This window comes from Tachyglossus aculeatus, chromosome 23 (assembly GCF_015852505.1).
Source record: "Tachyglossus aculeatus isolate mTacAcu1 chromosome 23, mTacAcu1.pri, whole genome shotgun sequence".
NCBI lineage: Eukaryota > Metazoa > Chordata > Mammalia > Monotremata > Tachyglossidae > Tachyglossus > Tachyglossus aculeatus.
In genome coordinates, this window is record NC_052088.1 from 29,630,591 (window position 1) to 29,656,076 (window position 25,486).

The window sequence follows — 25,486 nt, forward strand, 5'->3', positions numbered from 1 at the left end:
AGCTCTACTACATATCTGCTGCGTGACCTTGGGCAAATCACTTACCTTCTCTGTGCCTCAGTTTCCTCAGCTGTCCCCCTCCTATTTAGACTCTGAGTCTTATGTGGGTCAGGGATGGTGTCTAACCTGATGAGCATTGAATCTACCTCAGTGCTTGACACAAAGTACTTAACAAATAGCATAATAATTATAATGAGAACAACCCATCTTTAATATCAGTCCTCCACGATAGGAAATGTGGTTTAACAGCGCAAGCCTTCTTTTGAAATTCAAACAGAAGGATTTTTAAGATTCAAAAAAGATATGTTTAGTTTGAAAATATTCCAGTCTTTCCAGTTTTCAGTGGAAGTCACCAGAGCCCGAATAGCATAAAAAAGAGTTAATTTTGGTTAGACAACTTGGAGTTGGTTGAAAGCAGATAGTTCTGCATGCAAAATTTTAAACTGAGTGTTGACTTCGAGGTGCTCACTCTTTGATCTTGAGCAGAGTGCTAGTTTGGGAGGTCTGGAGAAACATGCCTTGTTTGATTGACAAGTAGACAGAAATATTTTGTCCCTTCAAGTAATTCAAACTCAGTTCACGGAAGACTGGCACCAGTTTTAATCTCATGTTAGCTTTAGTGTCATTCATTTGATTTTAATTCATTTCATTAAATTTTTCTAAACACAATGTATGCACATCAGCAATTTCCCCCTGAAAATCATCCTTTGAGAAATGCATAATTACTAAGCCCTGAATAAATTCAAACTCATAATGAACACAAAGCAGATGACATTTAAATACATTTATTAGTTATCTCCCTAGGCTTTTAAATTGTATGACAAATATAGCTCATAATCACCAGGAAACAAATCAAAATGGTCCACAAAGCATTTGTTAGGTCTCTGAAGACAATTTTTTTTTATTTGGAGAAAACAATAATCGGTAGCTCAAAGTGCCAAACTGAGTTCTAAGCGTCATTCTCTAAGACTTGAAGAACTTTAGTGGATAGCCTTCACTTTAGGAGGAAGCAAATTACTCAAACACGTTAGGATTATTAACTGAAGACTCAGAGAACCTAGCAAAATTGGGTGTTCCAGCACAGAGAGGGGCACCCTGAGTTTGATTTGATTATATCTAAGTGTGTGTTCTTCCTCTTTTTCAGCTTCATTTGGAAAATCAGTATCAGGCTACCCCGCTTCACACTGTAATAATAATAAATTATGGCATTTGTTAAGCATTTATTATGTGCCAGGCACTGTACTTAGCGCTGGGGTGAATACAAGCAAATCAGTTTGGACACAGTCCTTGTCCCACGTGGGGCTTACAGTCTCAACCCCCATTTTACAGATGAGGTAAGCGAGGCCCAGAGAAGTGAAATGACTTGCCCAAGGTCACGCAGCAGACAAGTGACAGAGCTGGGATTAGAACCATGATCTTTTGTCTCCTAGGCCTGGGCTCTGCCCACTATGCCATGCATTCAGCTCAATTTTCCTTTAAGTGCCCGGGAAAGCTTTGCCCTCTCTCTCCTGGCCTGTTAAAGAGGGGAATACCAGAGGGAGAGGACAGTAGAACGATAACCTGCACATCCCCACCTACAACAAGTTCACAGTCTAGAGAGGGAGACAGACATTAACATAAATAAATACATTACCGATATGTACATAAGTGCTGTGGGGCTGGGAGACAGGTGAGTAAAGGAAGCAAGTCAGGGTGATGCAGAAGGGAGTGGGAGAAGAGGAAAGGATGGCTTAGTCAGGGAAGGCCTCTTGGAGAAGACGTTAATCAGTTAATAATAATAATAATAATTGGCATTTGTTAAGCGCTTACTATGTGCAAAGCACTGTTTTAATTGCTGGGGAGGATACAGGGTGATCGGGTTGTCTCACATGGGACTCACAGTCTTAATCCCCATTATTTTTACAGATGAGGTAACTGAGGCAGAGAGAAGTGACGTGACTTGCCCAAAGTCACACAGCTGACAATTGACAGAGTCGGGATTTGAACCCATGACTTCTGACTCCAAAGCCCGGGCTCCTTCCAATGAGCCATGCTGCTTCTCTAGTTAATAAAGTCAAGTTAATAAATTGACTGATTGACTGTCCCCCACTTCAAAGCCTTACTGAAGGCCCATCTCCTCCAAGAGGCCTTCCTTGATTAAGTCCTCCTTTCCTCTTCTCCCACTCCCTTCTGTGCCACTTGGAGAAGACATTCATCAGTGAATAAATTGACTGATTGACTGTCCTCCACTTCAAAGCCTTATTGAAGGCACATCTCCTCCAAGAGGCCTTCCTTGATTAAGTCCTCCTTTCCTCTCCTCCCATTCCCTTCTGCACCTCTTGGAGAAGACGTTAATCAGTGAATAAATTGACTGCTTGACTGTCCCCCACTTCAAAGCCTTATTGAAGGCCCATCTCCTCCAAGAGGCCTTCCTTAAGTCCTCCTTTTCTCTTCTCCCACTCCCTTCTGCGCCACTTGGAGAAGACATTAATCAGTTAATAAATTAACTGATTGACTGTCCCCCACTTCAAAGCCTTATGGAAGGCCCATCTCCTCCAAGAGGCCTTCCTTAAGTCCTCCTTTCCTCTTCTCCCACTCCCTTCTGCGCCACTTGGAGAAGACGTTAATCAGTTAATAAATTAACTGATTGACTGTCCCCCACTTCAAAGCCTTATTGAAGGCCCATCTCCTCCAAGAGGCCTTCCTTGATTAAGTCCTCATTTCCTCTCCTCCCACTCCCTTCTGTGCCACCCTAGCACTTGGCTTTCCCCGCTTTATCCACCCCACACTCAGCTCCACAGCACTTAACACCAATATCTATAATATATTAATGTCTGTCTCCCCCTCCAGACTTTGAGCTCATTTTGGGCAGGGAATGCATCTACCAGTTCTGTAATAATGGACTCTCCCAAGTACACACAGACTCTCTGCACAGAGTAATTGCTCAATAAAAATGATAAATAAGTGCCCTTATAAACTAGAGGTATTTGTTCAAGGCTCTGCATTCATTCATTCATTCAATCGTATTGAGCATTTACTGTGTGCACAGCACTGTACTAAGCGCTTGGGAAGTACAAGTTGGCAACATATTCATTCATTTATTCAATCGTATTTATTGAGCGCTTACTGTGTGCAGAGCACTGTACTAAGCGCTTGGGAAGTAGAAGTTGGCAACATATAGAGATGGCCCCTACCCAACAGCAGGCTCACAGCCTAGAAGGGGGAGACAGACAACAAAATAAAACATATTAACAAAATAAAATAAATAGAATAGTAAATATGTACAAGACAAAATAAAATAAATAGAATAGTGAATATAAGCACTAATTATAAATCAATTAATCGTACTTATTAAGCATTTAGTGCATGCAGAGCACTGTACTAAGTACTTGAAAGGGTATAACAGAGTTGGTAGGTGTACACCCGACTCCCTGATAGACTGTAAGCTCCTTATGGGTGGGGATCATGACTAATAATAATTATTATTATGGTACTTGTTAAGTGATTACTTTGTGCCAAGCACTGTTCTAAGTACTGGGGTAGAGACAAGTTAATCAGATTGGACACAATCCCTGTCCTACATGAAGCTCACACTCTTAATCCCCATTTTACAAATGGGGTAACTGAGGCCCAGAGAATAATAATAATAATAACAATAGTAGCATTTATTAAGTGCTTACTACATGCAAAGCACTGTTCTAAGTGCTGGGGAGGTTACAAGGTGATCAGGTTGTCCCACGGGGGGCTCACAATCTTCATCCCCATTTTACAGATGAGGTAACTGAGGCGCAGAGAAGTGAAGTGACTTGCCCAAAATCGCACAGCTGACAATTGGCAGAGCTGGGATTTGAACCCATGACCTCTGACTCCAAAGACCGTGATCTTTCCACTGAGCCTCGCTGCTTCTCTTGAGAGAAGTTAAGTGACTTGCCCAAGGTCATCCAGCAGACATTTGGCAGAGTCAGAATTAGAACCCAGGTCTTCTGACTTCCAAGCCCAGCCTCTTTCCAGGGGGCCACTCTCCCAAGCACTTAGTACAGTGCTCTGCAAGCAGTAAGTGCTTAACAAATACCATCGATACTAAGTGTTTATTACATGCAGAGCCATGTATTCATTCAGTCATATTTACTGAGTGCTTACTATGTGCAGAACACTGTACTAAGCGCTTGGGAAGTATAAATCGGCCGGCAGCAGAAAGAGACAGTCCCTACCCAACAAGTCTAGAAGGGATAACAACTGTATAACAAATTGTCTTATCATGCTGTTGAGTTTTCTCTGACCCATAGCGACACCATGGACACATCTCTCCCATAACAACAATAATAATAATAATGGCATTTATTAAGTGCTTACTATGTGCAAAGCAGCTCCACCAACTGTCAGCTGTGTGACTTTGGGCAAGTCACTTAACTTCTCTGTGCCTCAGTTACCTCATCTGTAAAATGGGGATTAAGATTGTGAGCCCCCCGTGGGGCAACCTGATCACCTTGTAACCTCCCCAGCGCTTAGAACAGTGCTTTGCACATAGTAAGCGCTTAATAAATGTCATTAAAAAAAAAGCACTGTTCTAAGCGCTGGGGAGGCTACAAGATTATCGGTTTGTCCCTCATGGGGCTCAAAGTCTCAATCCCCATTTTACAGATGAGGTAACTGAGGCACAGAGAAGTGAAGTGACTTGCCCAAAGTCACACAGCTGACAATTGGCGGAGCCGGGATTTGAACCCGTGACCTCTGACTCCAAAGCCCAGGCTCTTTCCTACTGAGCCATGCTGCTTCTCCTGAACACCCCGCCTCCATCTGCGATTGTTCCGGTAGTGGATCCGTAGAGTTTTTTTGGTAAAAATCCAGAAGTGGTTTACCACTACCTCCTTCTGCACAATAAACTTGGGTCTTGACCCTCTTCCGTGCTGCTGCTGCCCAGCACGGGTGAGTTTTGACTTGTAGCAGATCCCCTGCCACTCACTAGCCACTAACCAACCGAGGAATGCCAGGAGTGTATGATGATGATGATGACGGTATTTGTTAAGCGCTTACTATGTGCAAAGCACTGTTCTAAGCGCTGGGAAGGTTACAAGGTGATCAGGTTGTCCCACGGGGGGCTCACAGTCTTAATCCCCATTTTACGGATGAGGTAACTGAGGCACAGAGAAGTGAAGTGACTTGCCCAAAGTCACACAGCCGACAGTTGGCAGAGCCGGGATTTGAACCCATGACCTCTGACTCCAAAGTCCGGGCTCTTTCCACTGAGCCACGCTGCTTCACTCTCCCTCCCTTAGTCGAGAGTAGTAGCGTACTGGAAATGCTTCAGGTGTGACCCTGAAAGGGTCTTGCACAAATACTCACAGCTTATAAACAGCACTTGCATAGATGTCATTTACTGATGTTAATGTTTGCTTCCCCCTCTACACCATAAGTTCCTTGTGGGCAGGAAACGGGCCTACCAACTCTGCTATAGTGTCCTTTCCTTAACGCTTAGTAGAGTGCTCTGCACACAGTGAGCAGTGGTTACAGTCAATTGATATGCAGTCGAACGTACGCCTGCTTTCTAGAACTCACCCTTCCTCTCTGTCGGGAGGCTAGAAAGATCACTGTTCAAACCTATAGATCAGTAGCGTGGCTCAGTGGAAAGAGCCCGGGCTTGGGAGCCAGAGGTCATGGGTTCTAATCCCGGCCCCACCACTTGTCAGAGGTGTGACTGTGGGCGAGTCACTTCACTTCTCTGGGCCTCAGTGACCTCATCTGTAAAAGGGGGATTTAGACTGTGAGCCCCACATGGGACAACCCGATCACCTTGTATCCCCCCAGTGCTTAGCACAGTGTTTCGCACATAGTAAGTGCTTAACAAATGCCATTATTATTATTAATAACCCTTAGCTCTCTGCCACTCTCCTCCAGCCAACTTCTGGGAGCTCCTCCAATTTGGAGCTAATAACAGCATCAGGAACCCCTGGCTGGGGGGAGTCTGGAAGACCAATCAATCAATCGTATTTATTGAGTGCTTACTGTGTGCAGAGCACTGTACTAAGCGCTTGGGAAGTACAAGTTGGCAACATACAGAGACAGTCCTACCCAACAGTGGGCTCACAGTCTAGAAGACCAATGGGAAATGTCCAGGGGTCCCTATCCCCCTTCACGCCCATCTCCTCATTGTAGGAAGAACAGTTACATGGCTTGATGAGTTCTGGAAAGGAGATTGCAACATATAAGACAGTTTGGAAGAAGGGTAAGAGGTTTTTTTTTCTTGAAAAGGCAAATGAAGCCTTACTCCTACAATTTTTATTTCAATCCATTTTGCCAAGTACCATTGTTTATTTCTTACACAAGCAGTCCTTGGACTTTGGGCACGGAAAAACTCTGTTCCGAGTTGAAATGTAATTCTGAACTACTTTTCCCATAAGAACAATGGGGGATTGATTCCTGAATCTAGTGGGCCCCAAATTACCCAGAATTGAGCACTTAATCATAAATGAATATTTCATTCATTTATTCAATCATATTTATTGAGTGCTTACTGTGTGCAGAGCACGGCACTAAGTTCTTGGGAGAGTATAATACAACAATAAGCAGACAGGTTACCTGCCCACAATGAGCTTATAGTCTAAAGCACTCTAATTGTATTGTATTTACATTGAGTCAGAGAGATACTGTGGTTGGCTAGTCTACTTTTAATTCACTGGAAATAAAATGGCTTCCTATGGATTTTGCCTGTCAGCCTGTCTTCTCTCCCACACTCGGCGTCTCAGTTGTTCCGCTCTCCCACCCATCCTCCCACCCTTTTTAAATTCTCCTCGGTTCTGGTCCCCCATTATGGCTTTTCAAATCACTTCCCCATTTCCCTACCCCACAACCCCAGAGATAGTGCCAAAACGGACAAGTCAATCAAAACCAGAGCTAAAACAGTGCCAGTTTAGAAACGTCGTAGGTGCATTTGTCTTCATTCGAAGCGTGGGCTGTCTGTAGCTAGCAATCCATTACTTGGTGGGAGAATGGTGAGGACGTTCTTTATTAGTGGTCAAAACATGTATTTGATTCCGTTTAATCATGCAGATTGAATGACGGATTTGAAAGAGGCCTAGTGAAGGGATGTGGTATTTTTTGGCTTCAGTTTCTTCACGTGTAAGTGCTTCATATAGGAATACAATTCATAGATGATAAGGGTGGAGATTGGATTGATGCCACTGGGTTGTTGTGGGTTAATCAGGGAAGGCTCCCGTTTGGAGACGGGAATTTAGTTAGGCTTTAAAGATGGGAAGAACTACGTTTATTAGGCAGCAATGTCATAGATCTGGAAGAGTGATTTTCTCCCCCACCAGAATTTTTTTGGACCATTCTGGGAGCCCCGGGAATCCTGAGGAACATTCTAGGAGGAGGATGCTTTCTCCAGCTAAGAATGAGAGAGTCCCTAGAGGTGGAGCCAAATCCTTTTGAGGGCAGAGCTTAGGGATGTCAAAAATTTGGAAGCAAACCCACCACATTGCCCTGTTATTTTCCAATGAGAATTTAGTTCCTGCAGCTGGCCATTTCTGAATAATGAGTCAGCCACAGGAGAGATAAGCCAAGGACAATAAGGGAAGTTTTATTTTATTTTTTGACACACTTTGGCCTCAGAGCAGATTGCCTGAGAGCGGTTGAGGGAAGAAGGTTTGCTCGGCCAGGCTGCTCTGAAGAGAAGAGGATTCCTTGTTTAGAACTGTATTGTGTTGCCTGAAATGTTACTTGACAGTAGACAGATCAGATTATAAAATTTCCTTTCCAACTAGGAGATTCAGAACTCCCTGCCATGTGCCTGTTAAGGACGTCTGGAGAACAGGCTGAGTTAGGTAGGGTTAAGGCTATTTTCAAGAGAAAATGGGAATCAGGGATTTAACCATTACACTAAACCACCTCCTTTGCCTCTAGCCTGAAAGGTCTTCCCTCTTCATATCGGACAGATGAGCACTTTCCCCCTCAGCTTCAAAGCCTTATTCATTCATTCATTCATTCATTTGTTCATTCAATCGTATTTATTGAACACTTACCGTGTGCAGAGCACTGTACTAATCGCTTGGGCAGTACAAATCGGCAACATATATTGAAAGCACATTGCTTATTGAGACGTGCTCATTGACGGCACATGATGATGGCATTTGTCAAGCGCCTACCATGTGCAAAGCACTGTTTTAAGCGCTGGGGGGACACAAGGTGATCAGGTTGTCCCACGTGGGGCTCACAGTCATCATCCCCATATTACAGATGAGGTAACTGAGGCTCCAAGAAGTTAAGTGACTTGCCCAAGGTCACACAGCAGACATGTGGCAGAGTCGGGATTTCCTCCAAGAGACCTTCCCTAACTAAGCCCTCGTTTCCTCTGTTATTACTCTGTTATTTTGTACTCTCCCAAGCGCTTAGTAAAGTGCTCTGCTTTCAGTAGGCACTCAATATGATTGAATGATTGATTAGGGGATGTGTCTATCACCTTTTTTAAATGGTGTTTGTTAAAAGCTTACTATGTTCTAAACTTACTCTGTTCTAAGTGCTGGGGTAGATGTAAGCTAATCAGGTTGGACACAATCCTTGTCCCTCGTGGGGCTCACAGTCCTAATTCCCTTTTTACAGAGGAGGTGACTAAGGCACAGAAAAGTTAAGTGACTTTCCCAAAGTCACACAGCAGATGTGGCAGAGATTCGATTAAAACCCAAGTCCTTTTGACTGCCAGAAGAGGAGTCTATCCACTACCCCCCGGCTTCTCATTATAACTCTGTTGTAATCTCCCAAGTGTTTACTTCTCTTTATTGCTGTATTGTATTTTATAAGTGCTTAGTACAGTGCTCTGCACACAGTAAGTGCTCAGTGAATAAGATTGATTGTCTGGCATTGATTTGTCAGGGCATTTAAACTTCTTCAGCTTTGGGATCTCTGGCAGTAGCAGCATTCTTTCCTGTGACCCTCTGACACCCTGGCAGAAGAATTAATACTACTTGGCCCCGTTCATTGAACTCCAGAGTTCCTGATTCTGTCTAAAGACTGTGAAGCTCCAAGTTCCTTCAATCATATTTATTGAGACTGTGAAACTCCACATTCATTCAGTCATATTTATTGTGCAAAGCACTGTACTAAGTGCTTGGGAGAGTACAGTTGAACAATTGGCTTTAAAGCACTCAGTTACCTTGCCTCCTCCTATTTCACGTTTCTACTCTCCTGCCACAAGCCAGACTGCAAACTTCACTCCTCTAATTCTAACCTTCTCACTGTGCCTCCATCTCACATCTAGTTTCTGGCCTGGAACGCCCTCCCTCCTCAAATCTGACAGAAAATTCCTCTCTCCCCCTTCAAAGCCTTATTGAAGACACATTTCCTCCGAGGCCTTCCCAGAATAAGCCCCACTTTTCCTCATCTCCCTCTCCCTTCTACATCGCCCTGACTTGCTCCCTTTGTTCGCCCCCGCCGTCCCAGCCCCACACCACTTATGTCCATATCTGTCAGTTATTTGTTTCTATTAACATCAGTCGCCTCCCTCTCTACACTGAAAGGTCTTTGTGGGGAGGGAAGGTGTCTGTTTATTATTGTATTGTATTCTCTCAGTACAGTGCACTGCACACAGTAAGCGCTCAATAAAATCCCATTAAGTGAATGAATAAACAATAAACAGACACATTCCCTGCCCACAGTGAGCTTACAGTCTAGAGGGGGTGGCAATTATTGTATTGTACTCTCTCAGTACAGTGCTCTGCACACAGTAAGTGCTCAATAAAATACTATTAAGTGAATGAATGAACAATAAACAGACACATTCCCTGCCCACAGTGAGCTTACAGTCTAGAGGGGGTGGCAATTATTGTATTGTACTCTCTCAGTACAGTGCTCTGCACACAGTAAGCGCTCAATAAAATACTACTGAGTGAATGAATAAACAATAAATAGACACATTCCCTGCCCACAGTGAGCTTACAGTCTAGAGGGGGTGGCAATTATTGTATTGTACTCTGTCAGCACAGTGCTCTGCACACATTCAGCGCTCAATAAAATACTATTAAGTGAATGAATCAATCACTCAATCATATTTATTGAGTGCTTACTGTGTGCAGAGCACTGTACTAACAATAAACAGACACATTTCCTGCCCACAGTGAGCTTACAGGCTAGAGGGGATGGCAATTATTGTATTGTACTCTCTCAGTACAGTGCTCTGCACACAGTAAGTGCTCAATAAAATACTATTAAGTGAATGAATAAGCAATAAACAGACACATTCCCTGCCCACAATGAGCTTATAGTCTAGAGGGGGTGGCAGATGTCAATATAAAGCAATAAATAAATACATAAATAAATGACAGACATGGACAAAAGAGAAGCAGCGTGGCTCAGTGGAAAGAGCCCGGGCTTTGGAGGCAGAGGCCATGGGTTCAAATCCCGGTTCCACCACTTGTCAGCTGGGTGACTTCGGGCAAGTCACTTAACTTCTCTATGCCTCAGTTACCTCATCTGTAAAATGAGGATTAAGACTGTGAACCCCACGTGGGACAACCTGATCACCTTGTAAGTTCTCCAGCACTTAGAACAGTGCTTTGCACATAGTAAGCACTTAATAAATGACATCATTATTATTATTATTATTATTATTCTCTGTGCTTCAGTTACCTCACCTGTAAAAATGGGGATGAAGACTGTGAGCCCCCTGTGGGACAATCTGATCACCTTGTAACCTCCCCAGCACTTAGAACAGTGCTTTGCATGTAGTAAATGCTTAATAAATGCCATCATTATTATTATTATTACATATGTACATACATGTTCTTCAGACAAGTTATCTGTTTGTATCCAAATTCCCTCTAATATATTCAGATCAATTCCCAGAGCAAGAAAAAGACCCCATCTGCTCTTGACCATTCGTCAGCTTGCCCACCGGGGCACTATTCCCTCATTGTTCCAGATGGTCACGACATCTTGTTTTGGTTTTCCTTTCTCGATTCCGGTAACTCCAGATGTTCTTTTTTCTGTGAGACTGGAGGGCGACCAAGACCACAGTCCACAGTTTCCCATCTGTATGACTTAAGAGGAGGATTGGAAGCAGGCAGCGAAGCAACGTATTCTGTTTTACTATGCACCTATCAAGGAAATTCTACATTCCTGTTGGGACAACATCGTTTCCGACCCATTTTTTCCCCTCTCGTGTTTTTGACTTCCCCGTGGGGTTCTCTCTAAAGCTGACAATTTCAGCTGAGGTAGGCTCGTCGAGGAGCAATGCATTCAAAGGGAAAAACTTGGATGTGGCTCTTTATTATTGCGCATGCTCATTGACTGAATAATCCTTAAGTTTCCAGACCCTGAGAGGGACTCCAATAAAGGACATCTGGATAGTCAAATACCTTTCCTCTGTCACCCATTGGAAGCAAACCAGGGTGACAGGAAAATGAAGATTTTTTTCAGTCCTGGATCACTCCTAACTAAATTAGACTGGTTGCTCTGCTGATATAATTAGTTTTCTTTCTGGTCTGAATGATATCACCTCCAAATTGAGGGCCCAGATATTAAGCCTGTTCAGTTGAGGTCAAGAGAGCAGCAAGGAGATATTTCCGTTGGAATGAATTAGACAACTCGCCCAGTATTTACACATCTTTTCACACCCTTAACTCTGAAATGAGGAATTTGGGAACTGGGGATGTTCCAGAATTACCCAAATCACCCTGTTTGGGATTCAAAACCAGGAACTTCCCTGCAGGTTGGCCCCAACCTCAATATGTGCCTCAGGGGGTGAACAAGCTAGAAAAATGAGTCACTGAAGAGAACCTCTTGGAACTCACCCAAGCAGGATCAATCTGGAGTATTGCAAAAAGCAGCATTGGCCAATGGAAAGAGCACAGGCTTGGGAGTTATGAGTTCTAATCCTGCCTTTGCCATTTGTCTACTCTGTGACCTTAGGTAAGACACTTCACTTCTCTATGCCTGTTACCTCATCTGTAAAATGGGGATTAAGACTTTGAACTCCTGTGACATGGACTGTTTATCCAATCTGATTGGGTTGTAATTACCCCTGCATTTTGTACAGTTCCTGGTACATAGTAAGACTTAAATGCCACAAGTATTATTATTATTATTATTGCTAACAAATACCAATAAAAAAGTCTGAACACTAAGACAGCGTTTGGCCAAAAGAAAGTGATAATCATGCAAAACCAAGAAATCCCAACCCACACTTCTGATGCTGACCACTTTCCTAAAAATGCAGCTGTTAAGAAGAGATAGCTGAATAGCTGGCTGTTTCATGGGCACAAAATCCAGAAACTATTAATTAGGGGAACCTGGTTGCAAAAGGTATTTTTTCCCTGGGGGTATGAAGTGCACTTCTTACATTGTAATGTTCAGCCCTGGAAATTCAGGGAAGACCGCAGCTGCCTAAACTATGACATGGAACCAGTGTTGTGTTGCCCACTACAACAGTGTGAGATCCTGGGAAATGCAGGATCAAAGGATGAGTACAGGACAAGCCCGGTGAATAGTTGCTCTGGGTTTCTGAACCAATCCTCCATTTTTAACATTGTTCCTATGTTGTAATTGGTTCCACTTTACATCATTTCAATTTAAGACAGTTTTCAGGAGCACTTGGGTTTTAATCTGGAGGATGACCTGCATGTGTACATGTGCAGATGGATAGAAATTAGATAGCTCTAATGACACAAAACTGGAGACTTCATCTTGAAAAATTACTCTATATTTCTTCTACATTTGATCAGTGGTAAATCCTTCATTTTTCAATTTGGTCCTGGCGTGATGGAATTTTTTTAAAAAAATTATTATATTTCACAATTTCTCATCTGTGTTGGCTTATCGAGGTTTTATATATAGGGACACACTTAGCCATTCAATATTCAACTATTAAATACAGCTAACCCTAATTATCGTATTTGTTAATCACTTACTATGTGCCAAGCCCTGTTCATTCATTCATTCATTCAGTGCTCTGTGTACAGAGCACTGTACTAAGCACTTGGGAAGTACAAGTTGGCAACATATAGAGATGGTCCCTACCCAACAGTGGGCTCACAGTCTAGAAGGGGGAGACAGAGAACAAAACATATTAACAAAATAAAATAAATAGAATAAATATGTACAAATAAAATAATTTTAAGCTCTGGGATAGATACAGATTGTTCTAAGCACTGGGGTAGATATAAGTTAATCACGTTGGACCCGATATAAATCTGAAGGATTAGGATTTGATCCCCATTTTACTGAGGCACAGAGAAGTAAAGTGACTTGCCCAAAGTTGTACAGCAGACAAGCAATAGAACCAGGATTAGAACACAGGTCCTCTGACCCTCAGACCCATGCTGTTTCCTCTAGGGCCACACTAGCCTCTTTCTTGTCTTTTTTTTTATGGTGCCTGTTAGGCTCTTACAATGTGTCAGACACTCTTCTAAGAGCTGGGACAGGTACGAGTTAATCAGGTCAGACAGAGTCTCTGTCCCACATTGTGCTCACAGCCTGAGGAAGAACAAGTATTGAATCCCTATTTTACAGTCAGGAAACTGAGACACAGAGAAGCCAAATGACTTGCCCAAGTCCAGCCGACAAGCAAATGGCAGAGCCGGGATTAGAATCCAGGACCTCCGACTTCCAGGCCTGTGTTTTTTCCATTAGGCCACTCTGCTTCCCATCTGTTTCCCATTCTCCCATTTCTTCTGGGCCAGTACTTGAAACAATGCATTCAGCATCCTGAAGGGAAAATCAATTGCCCTGAGATACTTATTAATGGACAGTGTACTTCCAATTGCCCAATTAGCATCATGTTCTAAGGGAGATGACTTTGCATGTCATAGTTTGCTTCTGAATCTAATGAACATCGCTTTGAGTGAAGTGGGACGGGAGTTCCGTGTTGTCCCACAGATTTACTCGAGGTGGTTTGAGGAATTGGAGTTTCCTGTTAAAATGACATCACTGCTGGAGAAGTTCAGTATCACTCTGCTGCCTGGTTCTTTTTTTAAGTTCTGCACACGTCTCTCCATTCCTCAGAAATCTCCAATGGTTTCTCCTCCAGCTCCACATCAAACAGAAACTTCTTACCATTGACTTTAAGGAAGAAAGAGAGCTCTCCCTCCCTCCCTAAACCTCATGAATTCCCTACTACAATCCAGCCTTCAAACTTCACTCTCCTTGAACCAATCTACTCAATGTACCTCATTCTCCTCTAATAATAATGATGGCAATTGTTAAGTGCTTACTGTGTGCCAAGCACTGTTCTAAGCTCTCTATCTCACTGCCAATCCCTTGACAATATCCTCCCTCCAGCCTGGGACTCTCTCCCTCCTCAGAGCCCACAGATCACCACTCTCCACATCTTCAAAGCCAAACTAAAATCTTATCTACTCTAAGAAGTCTTGGCTGACTAACCTCTCTTTTCCCCACCCTATTCGCCCTCCCTATTACATTGTCTCTACACTTGATTCCGTACCTCTTAAGTAATTTGGAACTTATCCACAGCACTTACAACCATATCCCCCTCTAGGCTGTGAGCTCGTTGTGGGCTGGGAATGTGTCTGTTGTTATACTGCACTCTCCCAAGCGCTTAGTACACAGTAAGCACTCAATAAATAGGACTGGATGAATGGATCCTTATACTCTGCCCCTTCTCCTAATTGTAATCTATTTTAACATATGTCTCTTCCTCTAAACGGTGAACTCCCTGAAGTCAGGGATCACGTATATCAACTCTGTTCTGTACTCTCCCAGTCACTTAGTACCACACACAGTAAGCACTCAATAAATACCACTGATTGATTGACTGATATCTATGCCAGAATTCTTTGTTGCTTGTAATGTGCAGGGAAGGGCCCTCCTATTAGGTCTGTTACCTGCAATATTGGGGTGCCACCATCCCCGTTCTACACACTTCTCCTTCCCGGCTTCTATTGAAACTACAGTTTGTATTTCTGTCCCCAGACAATAAAAGCTTAATATAATCTTTGCCTGCCCTCTTCCCCTATGCCTTTTTTTCTAGTCCCCGGAATCATTTCCTGAATATTCAAGGTTGGGTTTAAACTTCACTTGAAGAAGTCTCCCCCACAACCACCCCCCCATCTTTTTTTTAACAGCCTAGTGAAACCCGATAAGTGGCTATTTTCTGCAGGATATTGTCTAGAGATCCTCAAAGTACCGGGATTATGGACAGACAATCCCCTCTCATGCTACCAAGGAGAGGTAATTTGTCTGTTTACTGTTGAATCATACTCTCCCAAGAGCTTTGTACAGTACTCTGCATACAGGAATCACTCAGTAGATACAACTGAATGAATTGAAGGCTATTTATTGAGTGCACAGAATGGTACTTGTTAAGCAGTTACTATGTGCCAGACTCTGTACTAAGCAATGGGATAGATCAAGATAATCAAGTTAGATGTAATCCCTGTCCAATGTAGGTCTTACAGTCTAAGTAAAAGGGAATAGGAGAGAACATTTAGAAGCATACAACATAAACAAGACACATATTCCCTTCCCTCAGGGAACTTGCAATCTAATGCGGGGAGATCGAAAATAATGTTCACAAATAGCAGTAGTGGGAAGAGGGACAAAGATGAGGAACGATGACATAGTGGGTATTAGTATAAATATCTCAGGATGAGATCACTAAATAAATAATTGAATGTATAATTGAATATGCATGTGCGTGTAAGTGCTGGGGATAGGAATAAAACGCATGTGTTTTGAATACCTAATGTCCTCATATCCCAGAAGGCTGGGAAGATTGTGATAATTTGGCCTGGATCAGAATGTTGAGGCATCAGTGTTTTTATTGCTGCTGGTTTTTATTTTTTTAATTAGGTTGGACACAGAGTAGTGAAGTAAGATGCCCAGGGCTATGTGGGACAGGGACTGTATCCAACCTAATTAACTCGTTTCTACCCCAGTGCTGAGAACAGTGTTTGACACATAGTAAGCGCCTAACAAATGCCATTAAAAAGTAACTTCTCTTATTTAAACATTAGCCCCTTGTATTAATGATGTGCGTATATCTGCAATTCTATTTATTTAAAATGATGCCTGTTTACTTGCTTTGATGTCTGCCTCCCCCCTTCTAGATTGTGAGCCCGTTGTGTGCAGAGATTGTCTCTATTTGTTGCTGAATTGTACTTCCCGAGCGCTTAGTACAGTGCTCTGCACATAGTAACTGCTCAATAAATACAATTAAATGAGTGTAGGATAAAGTCTGCAACCAACCTGATTATCTGGTATTTACCCCAGTGCTTAGTACAGTGCATGGTACAGATTAAGTGCAGCTTTATGCAGAGCACAGTACTAGAGGTTTTGGAGACTTCAATCAATCAATCAATTGTATTCACTGAGCATTTACTGTGTGCAGAGCACTGAACTAAGCACTTGGGAGAGTACAATATAGCAGGCACGTTCCCTGCCTGAAGCAAGCTTACAGTCTACAAGGGGAGAATTCAAAAGCAGTTTAATCCTTTACTGTGCTTTCTTTCTATCTACTGGTCTGGGAGAGTTGAGCAGGGGATTCATGCTGAGGAGATGGGTTGGATGGTAAATCCAGGAGGGCTTCAAGGAAGCAGGGAGGGGAGGGAGGAAGGAAGTGTTACGATTTGGTGAAACAGAATATGGATAATATTCTGGGTGGAGGGAATTAGATGAGGGATTTGCAATGAGAGGTGAGTGTGCGGGATGGATAGGAGGTCAGTTTTGAGCTTGACAGAGAAGAGAGAACCAACTGGGGTGAAGGAAAAGAACAGCTAGGTATGAAGCGTGGCTCAGTGGAAAGAGCACGGGCTTTGGAGTCAGAGGTCATGGGTTCGAATCCCGCTCCGCCACATGTCTGCTGTGTGACCTTGGGCAAGTCACTTAACTTCTCTGAGCCTTCGTTACTTCATCTGTAAAATGGGGATTAAGACTGTGAGCCCCACGTGGGACAACCTGATCACTTTGCATCCCCCCAAGTGCTTAGAACAGTGCTTTGCACATAGAAAGTGCTTAACAAATGCCAACATTATTATTATTATTATTATTATTATTATCAGAAAAATAATTCTGGTATTTGTTAAGCGCTTACTGTGCACCAGACACTGTACTAAGCTCTAGGGTGGATACAAGCATATTGGGTTGGACACAATCCCTTTCCCACATGGGACTCCCAGTCTGATGAAGTACCTTCTAAACCAAGTCAGGGTTTTTTAAGGCATTTGTTAAGTGCTTAAGCAGCATGGCTCGATGGAAAGAGGATGGGCTTGGGAGTCAGAGGTCATGGGTTCAAATTCTGGCTCTGCCAACTGTCAGCTATGTGACTTCGGGCAAGTCACTTAACTCCTCTGTGCCTCAGTTACCTCATCTGGAAAATGGAGATGAAGACTGTGAGCACCACGTGGCACAATCTGATCACCTTGTATCCTCCCCAGTGCTTAGAACAGTGCTTTGCACATAGTAAGCACTTAACAAATGCCATTATTATTATTATTATTATTACTATGTGTCAAACACTGTTCTAAGTACTGAGTTAAATAATGATGGTATTTGTTAAGCACTTACTATGTGCTAAGCACTGGGGTAGATACAAACTTGTCGGATTGTCCCACGTGGGGCTCACAGACTTCATCCCCATTTTACAGATGAGGTAACTGAGGCACAATGTAGTTAAGTGACTTGCCTAAAGTCGCACAGCTGACAAGTGGTGGAGCCAGGATTAGAACCCATGACCTCTGACTCTCAAGCCTGGGCTCTTTCCACTAAGCGCTTAGTACAGTGCTCCGCACACAGTAAGCGCTCAATAAATACGATTGAATGAACTAAGCCACGCTGTTTCTGTAATACAAGTGAATCAGGAGGGACACAGTCCCTGTCCCACATGGGGCTCACAGTCTAAGTAGAAGGGAGAACAAATATTGAATCCTCATTGTACAGTTGAAGAAACTGAGTCACGGAGAAGTTAATTGACTTGCAAGGTCACACAACAGGCAAGTGACAGAGCCAGGATTACAGCTCAGGTCCTCTAACTCCTGGGCCCGTGCATGAATGTTCTTCAGCGTAAATGTTGGCACGCACCTACGAACATATATTGTAGGTCCTTAATCCTTACAACAGCACAGTGAGGATGAGGTGACGTGGTGTTCTATTTTTCCCTGTGGGAAGCAAATTCAGGGAAAATATTTTTCTTTGGTGATTTGCAGAGTACTAGAAAGAGTGAGCCATAGAATCTCCTTGAGGGCAGGAAACATGGTTCTTAATCCTCTCCTCCCAAATGCCTACTAACAAACAGTACAAGCAGTGTTCAACTTATGACTGAGCAAAAAAATCTAAGCAAATAAAATGCGCCTTCTATTTCTGTTTTTTAAAAATCTGAACATAATTGTCTGTTGGACACGAAGAGGGAGGGCATTCCCGGCCAGGGGTGGGAGGTGGGCGTGAGGTCAGCGGTGACATAGAGAAGATCTAGGGACCGTCTCTTCATGTTGCCGACTTGTATTTCCCAAGCATTTAGTACAGTGCTCTGCACACAGTAAGCGCTCCAAAAATATGATTGAATGAATGAATGAATGCAAATGAATTGTGTGCTGTGTGACCTTGGGCAAATTGCCTAACTTCTCTGTGCCTCAATTACCTCATCTGTAAAATGGGGATTAAGTCTGTGAGTCCATGTGGGACATGGACTGTATCCAACCTGCTTATCTTGTATCTGCCCCAGTGCTCAGAGGGGCGTTTGACACATAGTAAGCGCTTAACAAATACAATCATAATAATGATATCTACCCCAGTGTTTAGTACAGTGCCAGGTACATTGTAATCACCAACAGATACCACAAAAAAAAAACCCAAACCTGGAACCGATAATAGGCAGGGAGCAGGGCTCTGAAAGTTTTTCGAGCCATTCGTCAGCCCCAGGTGCCCTAGTCTAAAGCCAGTTTCTGCAAGCCCGTAGTCCGGCTGAGACCGGAACACACGTGTTCAACTTCTAGGAGAGAAGCCGTGTTTCTCCAGTGATCCCGTTCCAACCCCAAGCAGAAGGCCTTGGAACATAGCCAAGAAAACCTGCTCTTACAAGACTCTCCCCGGTCGACGATCCGAGAGGTTCACGGAATCCTTTGAACTGGTGGATGCTTATCGTTCCCACGTTCTCACATCTTTCGTGAGTTGCCAATTGCTTTTGGTGACAGTTAATTTTCGGGACCAGGTGAGTGAGAAAAGAAAAAAAAAGTGTTTTGTTTGAAGTCAGTGAACTCTTCCACTCCAGCTGTAAGTCACTAAGTTTTGTGGTTTCTCACTGCCTTTCATGCGTCGTTTAAATTCCCATGGAAAACAGCCAACTTCATGTGTCAAAGTCATCCAGCCCTCTCTGAAACATATTTAACTCTGAGCGATTGACTTTGGCCGCCATGGTGAGTCATCAATCAATCGATCGATCAATCAGTGGTATTGTCAGTCAGTCGTATTTATTGAGCGCTTACTGTGTGCAGAGCATTGTACTAAGCACTTGGAAAGTACAATTCAGCAACAAATAGAGACAATCTCTGCCCACAGTGGGCTCACAGTCTAGAACGGGGGAGACAGGCATCAAAACAAGTAAACAGACATCAATACCATCAACATAAATAAATGGAATTCTAGATTATATACACATCATTAATATTAATACATAGAATTGTAAATATGTAGTTGTACACACAAGTGCTGTGGGGGTGAGTGCTTATTCTGTGCAGAGCACAGTGCTAAGCACCTGGAAGAGTACAATAAAACATTGTTGGTAGACATGTTCCCTGCCCACATTCTATGTTAGCTTATTACAGTCTATGTACTTACCTCTAAGCAATTAACTTTGGCTGCTATGGTCAGCCATTAATCAATCAATCAATTGTATTTATTGAGTGATTATTATGTAAAGAGCACTGTACTAAGCACTTGGGAAAGTACAGTGTGACAGTTGGTAGACTGCCACAGTCAGTCACCAACCAATCCATTAATTTATTTATTGAGTGCTTTCTCTGTGCACTCAATAAGTGCACACATTGCACTTATGTGACAGAATTGGTAGGCACATCATCATCATCAATCGTATTTATTGAGCGCTTACTGTGTGCAGAGCACTGTACTTTCCTACCATGGTATCCAAATGGCTGTGGAGAAGAGATATGCTTATCGAGGTCACTAATCCATCTGTCCAGTCTGCCGTTAGGGCCAGCAGGAAAAAAAAAAAAGACCTAGAATATCACCTTTGCACATGAAAACCCCTAGGCTAAGTGTAACTGACATAAAGCTATGTGGTAAAAAGCTCAATGGGTTCTTTAGCCAATCAAGATGTGAACAGATTTTTTTTAGGTAGTATGAACCCCAGGTCTTTCATATCAGCTGCTCTAAACATTCACTCACTCAATCGTATTTGTTGAGCGTTTACTGTGTGCAAAACACTATACTAAGCGCTTGGGAGAGTGCAATATAACAGTAAACAAACACATTCTCTGCCCGCAGTGAGTTTACATTCAAGATCTCATCTAAAATCCATTAAACGTTCCTTCAACCTTATTACTGTCCTCCCCAATCATAATAATAATAATAGTATTTACTTACTATGTACCAAGTACTATAATAATAATAATAATAATTGTGGTATTTAAGAGCTTACTATGTGCCAAATACTAAGTGCCGGAGTAGACACAATATAATCCGGTTGGACAGAGTCCCTGTCCCACACAGAGCTCACATTCTTAATTCCCCTATTATATAACTGAGGCACCGTTAGGTGACTTGTCCAAGGTCACACATCAGGCACTGTTCTAAGCACTGGAGTAAATATAGCTTAATCCAGCTGGACTCAGTCCCTGACCCACATGGGAGCTCACAGCCTAAGAAAGAGAGAGAACAGATATTGAATCCCCATTTTATAGATGAGGCAATTGAGGCACAGAGAAGTGAAATGGCTTGTCCAGGGTCACACAGCAGATAAGTGTCAGGGCAGGGGTTAGAAGCCAGGTCCTTCTGACTCCAAAGCCTGTGCTCTTTCCACTAGGCCTTGCAGGTTGTAGAGGGTAATAATAATAATAATAATTAATAATAATGAGCTTGTAGAGATGAAAGCTCCGTCCTTTATAGTTAACTATCCACTCATCCATGGTGCATGAAAGTCCATCAATCATGTTTTCTACAATATTCTGGGGGTGATTTATACTAGTTTCCTATTGTCTTCCATTAGACGAGTGTGGCCTCAACATCACCGCTGGGACGTCGGTGATTGGATTTTTGACAAAGCTGAATTAGAATTTCACAAACCAAAGCTTCTCAGACTCACCCTCCCTCCATCCACCCTCTGCAACAATTCATAGACTAGTTTCTGAGCAGACCATGAAATCCAATAAGAAACTCAGGCTATCATTAGAGAAGTAGCACGGCCTTGTGAAAACAGCACGGGCCTGGGTTCTAATATTGGCTCCACCATTTGTGTGTTGTGTGACCTTGGGTAAATCATCTATAATTGTACTTATTTATATTCATGCTATCGATGCCTCCCTACTTGTTTCGTTTTATTGTCCGTCTCCCCCCTTCTAGACTGTTAGCCTGTTGTTAAGGATTGTCTTTTTGTTGCCAAATTGTACTTTCCAAATGTTTAGCACAGTGCTCTGCACATAGTAAGTGCTCAATAAATGTGACTGAGTGAGTGAATTTAATTTCTCTGAGCTTCAGTTCCCTCATCTGCAAAATGGGGATTCAGTGTCCTCCTACTGGGAGCCCCATGTGGGATCTGATTATGTTGTGACTCCTCAAGCACTACTACCATGCTTGGCACATAGTAAGCACTTAACAAATACCATTATTATTATTATTATCATTATTATTATTATCACTATTATTATTAGCCTTCTGAACCCTTGAAAACTGCTTGCTAGAGTGCTAGCCTTTTTCAAGGTTACATAAAACTATAAACAATATCTATCTGGGATTATAAATGTCTGCTTTCAAAACTAAATCATACGACTCTGATTTATTATTAAGTGTGCTGATGGGGAATAAATTGGTCATTCAGTATGTACGGAAGGGATGTGTATTTTTTGTAGACATGTGGGAAAAATACAGTAGAGACCTGTGTTCCGCACCTGAGCTGTTTTCTAACGATTCAAGATTTCACCTTGTCAGAGTTCTCTTCGTGAGTTGGGGTCATATAATTCATCACGTCACTTTGATTAGAAGTCATTTAATCATTTGGACAGCGGCCCAGTGAAAGAAAAATGGATTTCTTTTCATGGGCTGGGACAGTGGGGCTGTATCAAGATGATTAGAAAAATCTGACCTTGGGAAGCCAAGCTTCACTACCCAGGGAGGATCAGCCTATGATCAGTCAGTCCACCAATTGTATTTATTGAGCATTTACTGCATGCAGAGCATTGTAATAATAATAATAATAATTGTGGTATTTGTAAAATGCTTACTTTGTGCCAGGCACCCACTAAGCGCTGGGGTAGATCCAAGCAAATCGGGTTGGACACAGTCCCTGTCCCACGTGGGGCTCACATTCTCAGTCCCCATTTTACAGATGAGGAAACTGAGGCACAGAGAAATGAAGTAATTTGCCCAAGGTCACACAGCAGACGTGTGATTAGAACCCACGACCATCCAACTCCCAGGCCTGTGCTCTAGCTACTAGGCTATGCTGCTTCCAAGCGCTTGGAAGAGTGAGTTCATTCATGCATTCAATCGTAGTTATTGAGCGCTTACTGTGTACAGAGCACTGTACCGACTGCTTGGGAGAGTCCAACAGAACAATATAGCAGACACATTCCCTGCCCACAGTGAGCTTACAGTCTCGAGGGGTGAGCATTTGTAGAGAGGATGGTTATGCTTCCTTTTTCCCCTTTTAATTGGGGGTGGAGTGAGACCCTGAAATCGCCATCCACTGCAGATATTTTCAGTAGTCTCCAGAATTTAGGATAAGGTCCTTAGTCTTTAGAGAAACGCTATTCACTGTGACAAATGGTTTTAATGAGCTCTCATACCAGCTTCTGGTACCTAAAAGCAACCTTCCTTCCTGAAGCTGCCAGGGTTTGGATTGCCCAGCTGAATGATTTAAAGCACGGGTCTGGAGATCAGAGGTCCTAATCCCGGCTCTGCCACTTAATCGATTGTATTTATTGAGCACTTTGTGCAGAGCACTGTACTAAGCATTTGGGAGAGTACAATATAACAGATCTGCTAGTTTTGTTCCCTGCCCACGAGGTGGCTGCGTGAACTTTGGCAAGTCACTTATTTTCTCTTTGTCCCAGTTTCCTCATGTGTAAAATGGGGATTAAATCCTGCTCCCTACTGCTTTGACTGCGAGTCTCATGTGGGACAGGGACTGTGTCCAACTTGATTATTTTGCATCTATCCCAGTGTTAAGTATAGTGCTTGGTACACAATAAGTGCTTAATAAATACCTTTATTACTATTATTACTATTACTATTATTACTATCCCGATTCTACCGTCAACTGTGTGCCTTTGGGAAAGTCACTTAACTTCTCTGTGCCCCAGTTACCTCATCTGTAAAATGGGGATTAAAGCTGTTAGCCCCCCGTGGGACAACCTGATCACCTTGTAACCTCCACAGTGCTTAGAACAGTGTTTTGCACATAATAAGCACTTAACAAATACCATTATTATTATTATGATTATTATGATCATTATTAGTACTAAATATTTTCATCATCATCATCAACAACAATTGTATTTTGCATTTCTATGGATACTGTGCCCTGGACTGCACATCTTAAAGTCAAGTTTGGGTCATGTTCCATAATTTTTGAAATTCGTTAAGGTTTAAAATTAAAATATTGGTATTAAAACTTTCTTAATTTCACCATTGGGCACAAAATTGCAGGTCTTTTAGTTTTACCATTATGACGATGCAAAAGTTATTAACTTTATGCAAACTGTACTTTATCATCTGTTATCACTATATATAATTCATTTCAAAAGTGTTTTCCATGAGTGTGGATCAGGTCATAAATTCAGCTGCTGGTTTGGAGCTTATCAAACAATTGCTTTTTTTTAGTACTTACTCTGTGCAGAGCATTGATTTAAGCACTTGGGAGAGTGAGTAGAGTAAGTAAGCAGGATCCCTTTTTGTATCACATATACGGCCTTAAATTAAAATGTCATAAGGACTTAAATCACACCTGCAAATCAGGAGTCAGATATTTCTCTCTGTCAGGAAAAAAGGTCATTAGTTTCTTGCTGAATCAGTTCAAGTTCATGTTGATATATGCTTATGTTACAGTCAACATTCCAAATCCATTACTTACAATTCTTCCTAATAAAAACAGGTAGAAACTTCTGGTTTATTATTAGGAATACCCAGTAGTAACAGCCCCTCTCAGGATTGCACCTGGAGATTTTCCAGGACTCTACCAGTCTCGACGACGGGAGGGAGAGTGAAGCAGAGGCCTACCCATTCCATTCCTAGCTTGGCCAGTGGCTAGCGAGGGGAAGGCCATTTGCTAGAAGTCAAAACTCTCCCGTGCTGGGCAGCAGCGGCGCGGGAGAGAGTCGAGGGTGGCGACTCTAGTTTACTGCGTGGAAGGTGGCAGTGGTAAACCGCTTCCAGATTTTTCCCAAGAAAACTCCCTGGATCCACTACCAGAATGATTGCAGATGGAGAGCGGGGCGTTCTGGGAGAGATGTGTCTGTGGTGTTGCCGTGGGTCGGAAACGACTTGAGAGTAGTAACAACTGTTTGTCTAGAAATAGCTGGTGGTAACAACTGTTTTGCTGGAAATAACTGATTGATAATCTCCAGTTATTTTCCACCCCTCTATGCATCAAGCAGAAACTCTAAACCAATGGCTTTAAGGCACTCAAATGAATTCTCTCCCCACTACTGATCGTAGCTCTGTTTCCACTGCATCCCAGATCAGACACTTTGCCCCTCTCAAACTAATATAATGCATCGTACCTTGTCTCATCTTACTTGCTATTGACATCGTGCTCTCTCCCTCCTTTCTCCCTGGAGGTCACTTCCCAATGGGCAGACCAATGCTCTCCCATATTTAAAGCATCTTGGCCTAGTGAAAAGGCCATAGTCCTGAGGGTCATAGTTCTAATCCCAGTCCTGCCACTTGTCTGCTCTGTGGCCTTGGGTGAATCACTTCACTTCTCTGGGCCTCTGTTACCTCAGCTGTAAAATGGGAATTGAGACTGTGAGCCCCACATGGGACAGGGACTGTAACTAACCCGATCTGCTTGTATCCACCTCATAGCTTACATGTCTGCATGTTTTGTTTTGTTGTCTGTCTCCCCTTTCTAGACTATGAGCCCGTTGTTGGGTAGGGGCCGTCTCTATGTGTTGCCAACTTGTACTTCCCAAGCGCTTAGTACAGTGCTCTGCACACAGTAAACGCTCAATAAATACCATTGAATGAATGATCCTAAAGGTCCTAGGTTCTAAATCAGTTGGAATCCAGCAAAGAGGACGGAGATTGAGAGAGGCCTCAGTGGCCCAGTCTATCTGCATTCCCAGCTGCTTCGGTGACAGAGGCATAGATGGGGGCCGAGCCACCTGTCATGAATTCC

General features: G+C 42.9%; 1 non-coding gene across 1 annotated transcript; it reads left to right on the top strand.

The window, feature by feature from the left end:
• Positions 1 to 24,285: 24,285 nt before the first annotated feature.
• LOC119944901 lies at positions 24,286 to 24,423 on the top strand. The gene has a single exon (XR_005456042.1). It is a non-coding gene; the product is annotated as a small nucleolar RNA SNORA7 (small nucleolar RNA).
• The last annotated feature ends 1,063 nt before the right edge of the window (positions 24,424 to 25,486 follow it).